Here is a 7,263-nt window from a genome sequence, read left to right as displayed (position 1 = left end):
CAGCTTTAGTCATGGTAACTCAGACTGGAGAAATGGCTTAGTGGTTAAGGTGCTTGCCTGAAAAGCCAAAGGACCAAAGTTCGATTCCCCAGAACCCATGTAAGCCAGTTGCACAAGGTGGTGCATGCATCTAGAGTTTGTCTATAGCGCCTAGAGGCCCTGGTGGGCCAATTTTCTCTCTTTGTATCTGCCTTTTTCTTTCTCTCTCTCTCAAATAAGTAAAAATAATTACTAAGACAGGCATGGTGGTTCATGCCTTTAATTCCAGCACGTGGGAGGCAGAGGCAGGAAGATTGCTGTGAGTTCAAGGCCACCCTGAGACTATTTGGTGAATTTCCAGGTCAACATGGGCTAGAGTAAAACTCTACTTCAAATAAATAAATAAATAACTTTATAAAGGTCCAAAAAAAAAGTGGAAACTGGGCTGGAGAGACAGCCTAGGGTTAAGGCACTTGCCTGCAAAGCCTAAAGACCCAGGTTCAACTCCCCAGAACCTATGCAAGACAGACACACAAGGTGCTGCATGTACACAAGGTGGCAAACACATCTGGAGATCAATTTCAGTGTCTGGAGTTTCTGGCTCACCAATTCTCTCTCATAGTTAAAAAAAAAAAAAAAATAGGGGAGCCGGGCGTGGTGGCGCATGCCATTAATCCCAGCACTTGGGAGGCAGAGGTAGGAGGATCGCCTTGAGTTCGAGGCCACCCTGAGAATACAGAGTGAATACCAGGTCAGCCTGGGCTAGACTGAGACCCTACCTTGGAAAAAAAAAAAGGAAACCCTGAGGCATCAGAGAAATTGGTATAGTCATGCTATGAAATACACCTTGGCCAGTAGTAAAAGGCAATAAATGGGGAACCCAAAGCATAGCGTGGACACGCCTCATAGGCACAGTACTGAGCAAAAAAGCCAGATTCAAGAGATACAACCAAAGAAAAAGAAAGGGCCAGGCATGCTGCTGCTGGTGATGGTGCACACCTTGAACCCAGCACCCCAGCACTGAGGAGGCCGAGTCAGGAGGATCTTCAAGACTTCAATCGTTCCAGGCCAGCCGAAAACTACGTAGTGAATTCCAGGTCAGCCTGGCCTAGAGCAAGAGTCTATCTCAAAGAGAGAGAGAGAGAGTGTGTGTGTACAGATTGTACAAGTCCATTTCTAGAAAATCTAAAGTGAGCTGATAGAGACAGATGTGAGGATGGTGGCTGCTAACCAGGAAGGGGACTGCCAGTCAGTCCAAGGGGATATTTTGGTGTAATGGTTTGGTGTTCTGTGGCCTGATGTGCATTCACAGGGCCGACCCACAGGTAACATTGCATTAGGAAATACATTCAGTATTTGTTTAAATTAATGTATGTCAGGCATACATCAGTACATTACTGTTAGTATAATATCACTACATCATTGTTAAAGATAAATTCCTGGGCTGAAGAGATGGCCCAGCAATTAAAGGCTTGTAAAACCTCATGGCCTACGTTTGATTCCCCAGTACCCAGGTAAAATCAATAGCGTATATTTGCAATGGTTGTAGGCTCTTATATGCCCATTCGCTCTCTCTTTGCAAATAAATAAAAATAAAATTAAGCCGGGCTTGGTGGCGCACACCTTTAATCCCAGCACTCAGGAGACAGAGGTAGGTGGATCGTCACGAGTTCAAGGGCATCCTGAGACTACATAGTGAATTCCAGGTCAGCCTGAGCTACAGTGAGACCCTACCTTGAAAAACCGGAAAAAAAAATAAAATTAAAATAGCAGTTTCACCGGGCGTCGTGGTGCACACCTTTCATCCCAGCACTTGGGAGGAACTGGTAGGAGGATCACTGTGAATTTGAAGCCACCCTGAGACTACATAGTGAACTCCAGGTTAGCCTGGGCTAACAGTTAAGGGGTGCGTTGTGGCTAGGGTTTGTAATCTTAGCTCTCCACTAGGGAGGAAGATCTGGAATTCGAGGCCAGACTGAGCTACAGTGCACATACCAGGCTGACCTGAGCCGCACAGCGTAACCTCAGTTAGAAAAAGAAAAAGTTCAGAGTGTGTGCAGAGTGACATGGCCCAAACAGAAAAAGCCAACAAGCTAAAAAACAAAACTAACCCCACTGGCAGAGGTGAGGAGCTGTAAATGCCAAGCAAAAGGGCTTTAAGGAGCTTCTGTGTCTCCTAGGATGGCCAAATAAAAACACAGGATGCCTAGTGACGTTTGAATGTCAGATAAAGAGCGAATGTTTTCTTGGTGTAAGCATGCCCCGTGCCTCATAGAATATCTGGGACATACTTATATTGCAACAATAACAACAGCAGCAAAAATCTTATTTATTTTGCTTTGATAGAACTGAATCTGGCAACTTTTTTCTTTCTTTTTTTAATTATTATGGTTTGTTATGTTTTCTAACTTCCTAAACGATATCTCCATCCTCTGGGGAGGGGGTGGGGGCGGGAGGGGGGGGGAACCCCACCCGTCTTGCAGCCCGGTGCCCACCGCAGCCCTTGGCAACGCGTCCACAAAGGGAGCCCGGGAGGCGGAATCTTTCCACATGCCTGATCAATGGGGGCGCGGAGACGGCGGCGCAAACAGGCCCGAGACAGCCGCACAAAGAGGAGGGCCCCCGGCCGCTCCCGCCTCCATTGATCGGGCTCCTTTGTGGCTCGGCCCCACGGGGGGCTCCTCGCGGGGACTTGGCCCAGGCTCCTTAGGGGGAGAAGACCCTCGAGGAGCACCCCCTCCCCAGGCCCTCCAGCCATCACCCAGAGGCTGCAGGGCCTCCCAACCTTGGGGGGAGTCCAGAGTATTATCAGGGGGACAGGGTGGGGTTGGAACCTACCTATAGGGTCAGCCCTCATTCCCCCTCCCCCAGATTCCTCCTTCCCTTCCTTCTCTTCCTCCTCCTGGGGACCAAGTCCCCCCCCTTCCCAGTCTGTCCTAGCAGGTCTTTTCTGTCCCCCTTGGTTACAGACAGGCCTTGCGTAGTCTGGTGTGCTGTCTTTCTTTCTTTCTTTCGTTCTCTTTTTTTTTTTTTTAATTGAGCAAATATTTATTGAGTGTTTGCTCCGAGCTGTTCCCACTCCCTCTACCCACCCTGGCCACTTAAACCCGGCCCATGGCCTCCTCCAAGTACCACGGCTCTGGGAAAGCGGCCCCCTCTCATCTCCCATCTCGGGCTGGGGTCTGGGGGCTCCCCCTCCCTCCCCGGTTCCCCCGCTCTTCAATCACAATAGGAGCAGCTCACAAGGGCTGCAGCTCTTGAGGCCTCAAGGTTCCAAGCATTTGACGTCAGCAGACTTTTTTTTTTTTTTTTTTTTTGTCTTCTCTGCCTTTGCTTGTTGAGACTGGGAGATGTATCCCAGGCTGTCCTTGAACTCTCTGTGTAGACCAGGCTTGCCACAAATTTGTGATCCTCCTGCCTCAGTTTCTCAAGTGCTGGGATGACTTGTACCACCATGCCAAGGTTTATCACATTTTTAAGAAATATTTTATTTATTTAAAAAAATAAACAAAGGGGTGGGGGGGGGCTGGAGAGATGGCTTAGCGGTTAAGGCTCTTGCTTTCAAAGCCAACGGACCCAGGTTCAACTCCCCAGGAGCTGTGTAAACCAGATGCGCAAGGAGGCGCGTGCTTCTGGAGTTCCTTTGCAGTGGCTGGAGGCCCTGGTGGAACCCATTCTCTCTCTGTGTCTCAAATAAATATTTTAAAAAATAAACCAAGTATGGTGGTGCATGCCTTTAATCCCAGCACTTGGGAAGTAGAGGTAGGAGGATCTCCATGAGTTTGAGCCACCTTGAGAATACAGAGTGAATTCCAGGTCTGCCTGGGCTATAGTGAGACCCTTCCTCGAAAAACCCGAAAATAAGTAAATTTAAGCTGGGCATGGTTGCCTACACCTTTAATCCCAGCACTCGGGAGGTAGAGGTAGGAGGATTGCCAAGAGTTCAAGGCCACCCTGAGACTACATAGTGAATTCCAAGTCAGCCTGGGCTACAGCGAGACACTACATTAAAAAATAAGAAGGAAGAGGAAGAAGAGGAGGAGGAGGAGGGAGGGAGAGAGAGAGGGAGAGAGAAAGAGAGAGACAGAGAGAGAGAGAGGAAAGAAGGAAGAAAGGAGGGAAGGAAGGAAGGAAGGGAAGAAGTTACCAATGGTATACTCATTGTTTAGAACTTTGGGTTCACGAACTTTGCTGGGGTGGTCTCAGTAGATGGCTCAGTGGGTAAAATACTTGTTTGCAAGCATGAGGACCTGAGTGCAGATCCCCAGAAGTCACATCAAATGCCATCTGTAGTGGCGCACCGATAATCCTGTGCTGGGGTGACAGAAACAGGAGAATCCCTAGGGTTCACCGGCTAGCTAGTCTATGTGAATCAGGGAACTTTAGGTTCAGTGAGAGACCCTGTCTCAAAGAGTAATGTGGGCCAGTCCTGGTGGCGCTCACCTTTAATCCCGGCACTCAGGAGGCAGAGGTAGGAGGATCATTGTGAGTTCGAAGCCTCCCTGAGACTTCACAGTGAATTCCAGGTCAGCCTGAACTAGAGAGAGACCCAACTTTGAAAAGCCAAAAACAACAAAAAGAGTAATGTGGACAGCAGTTGATGGACACATGTGGCAGCCAACTATAGCCTCCAAACACACCTACCCTATACAAATGTACATGCAGGCATAAACCACACACATGCAAAAAAAAAAAAAAAAAAGTCAAAATAGAATTTTGCTGGGGGATGAAGGTATGAGTCAGTGGTAGAGCACTTACTTGCCAAGCAATTAAGAGGCTCTGTTTGAGCTGGGCATGGTGGTGCAGGCCTTTAATCCCAGCACTCGGTAGGCAGAGGTAGGAGGATTGCCGTGAGTTCGAGGCCACCCTGAGACTACATAGTGAATTCCACGTCAGCCTGCGCTAGGGCAAGAACCTACCTCGAAAAACAAAACAAAACAAAAACAAACAAACAAACAAAAAAAGTCGTTCTGTTTGATCCCCAGTTCTGAAAAGAAGAAGAGGAGGAGGAGGAGCATTGTGCTGGGAAGTGAGGGGGATGTGATACAGTTTCTGTCCATAAAAGAGCCTGAAATCAGCCACTCAAATAATGTAGGAAGGATTGCAGAGGGCTGGAATCAGGCACACAGTTCTTCCACTTCCCTTTCAAAAAGATAGATCAGTTTGGGGACTGGAGACATGGCCCAGTGGTGAAGGTGTTTGTCTTAGTACCCATGTAATGTCACATGCACACAGTAGTCTGTGTGTCTGGAGTGCATTTGCAGTAGCCAGAGACCCTGGTGTGCCTATTCTCTCTCTCTCCCCCTCTCACCATATATGTGTGTGTGTGTGTGTGTATGTGTGTGTACATAGATACATAGATACATATCTCTCTATCTCTCTCTGCTTATAAATAAAAAAACAAAAATCATCCCCTCAAAAGTTCCACGCGTTGGGAGGCAGAGGTAGGAGGATCTTGTGAGTTCAAGGCCACCCTGAGACTCCATAGTGAATTCCAGGTCAGCCTGGGCTACAGCGAGACCCTACTTCAAGAAGACAAACAAACAAACAAACAAACAAACAAAGGGTTCCACGTGTCCCTGACAGTCAGTATCTCTTCTATCCCTGTTCCCAGGCAACCTCTCATCTGTTTTCTGTCACTCTAGTTCCGTTTGCATGTTCTAGAATTTCCTATAAGTGAAATCGGGTGATTTCCAGTGCACTCAGCGCTGTCTGGCTTTTTCTGTTGACGTGGTAGTGAGCGGGTCAGGGCAGTGTGGAGTGATCTCTGCTCTGCTTCTGACCTGGAGCCTGAGCCACTTCATGCGGAAAGTGGGCGGTGGGGCTGAGTTGAGGGCCGGGCCTCAGCATGCATAGCACCTGCACGCACGCAGTGCCCATGATTGGCAGAACCTTTCTGTCCGATTGTGAGTTTCCATGAGGGAGAGACCTTGTCCATTTAGTTCCTCACTCCTCACTGACTGCGATGCCATTGTTTATTATGCTCACAGAGCTACTGCTGCTGTGCCAATTACATAGCTAGTAAAAAGCAGAGTTGAGGCTTGAACCCAGGCAACCTAATCCTGGGTCTCTTAACTATCTATCTATCTATCTATCTATCTATCTATCTATCTATCTATCATCTATCTATCTATCTATCATCTATCTATCTCTGTCTATCATCTATCTACCTATTTATCATCTATCTACCTACCTATTTATCATCTATCTATTTATCATCTATCTATCATATATCTACTTATCATCTATCTATCTATCATCTATGTATCTGTCTATCTATCCATCTATCTATCACATATCAATCATCTATCTGTACCGGGGAATAAGCCCAGGGCCTTGTGCATGCTAGGTAACTACTCTACCACTGATAGGGGAGTGTATGAACGCAGTCCCCAGCTACCACAAATTATGCAGTGGAGTTTCCGACAGTTGGGGAAATCGTACGGGTCAGCACAGTTGAGTGCAATGGATAAGCCTCACTCAGGGAAAACCACCGTGATGATCGTGGTATCTCCTCTTCCAGGTAAGTGTGTGTGTGTGTGTGTGTGTGTGTGTGTGTGTGTGTTTAATATTTCATTTATTTATTTGAGAGAGAGACAGATAGAGAATGGGTGTGCCAGCGTCACTGCAAACAAACATGAACCACCTTGTGTATCTGGCTCATGTGAGTATCAGGAATCGATCCTGAGTCCTTGGGCTTTGAAGGCAAGCCCTTCAGCTACTGAGCCATCTCTCCAGCCCTCTCTTCTTTTTCTTTTTTCTTTTAAAATTATTTATTTATTTATTTGAGAGAGAGAGGGAGAAAATGGGCACGCCAGGGCCTCTAGCCACTGCAAGCGAACTTCAGATGCATGAGCCCCCTTGTGCATCTGAATTACGTGGGTCCTGGAGAATTGAACCAGGATTCTTTGGCTTTACAGGCAAACGCCTTAACCACTAAGCCATCTCTCCAGCCCTCCTCTTCTTTTTTTTTTTTTTTTAATTTTTTTAATTGACAACTTCCATACTTGTAAACAATATCCCATGGTAATCCCCTTCTTGCCCCCACTTTCCCTTTTGAGACTTCACTCTCCATCATATGTTTTCCCCTCTCAATCAGTCTCTCTCTTTATTATTATTATTATTATTTATTTATTTATTTGGTTTTTCGAGGTAGGGTCTCGCTCTAGCCCAGGCTGACCTGAAATTCACTATGTAGTCTCAGGGTGTCCTTGAACTCATGGAGATCCTTTGACCTCTGCCTCCCGAGTGCTAGGATTAAAGGTGTGCGCTACCACATCTGGC

General features: G+C 47.1%; 1 non-coding gene across 1 annotated transcript; it reads right to left on the bottom strand.

Annotated features, from left to right (window-relative positions):
* Positions 1–6,347: 6,347 nt before the first annotated feature.
* On the bottom strand, positions 6,348–6,510 carry LOC123454394. Its single transcript, XR_006633359.1, has one exon. It is a non-coding gene; the product is annotated as a U1 spliceosomal RNA (small nuclear RNA).
* Positions 6,511–7,263: the final 753 nt, after the last annotated feature.

The sequence above is a fragment of the Jaculus jaculus genome, chromosome 13 (genome assembly GCF_020740685.1).
Source record: "Jaculus jaculus isolate mJacJac1 chromosome 13, mJacJac1.mat.Y.cur, whole genome shotgun sequence".
Lineage (NCBI taxonomy): Eukaryota > Metazoa > Chordata > Mammalia > Rodentia > Dipodidae > Jaculus > Jaculus jaculus.
This window is presented reverse-complemented; position numbering and strand designations above follow the sequence as displayed.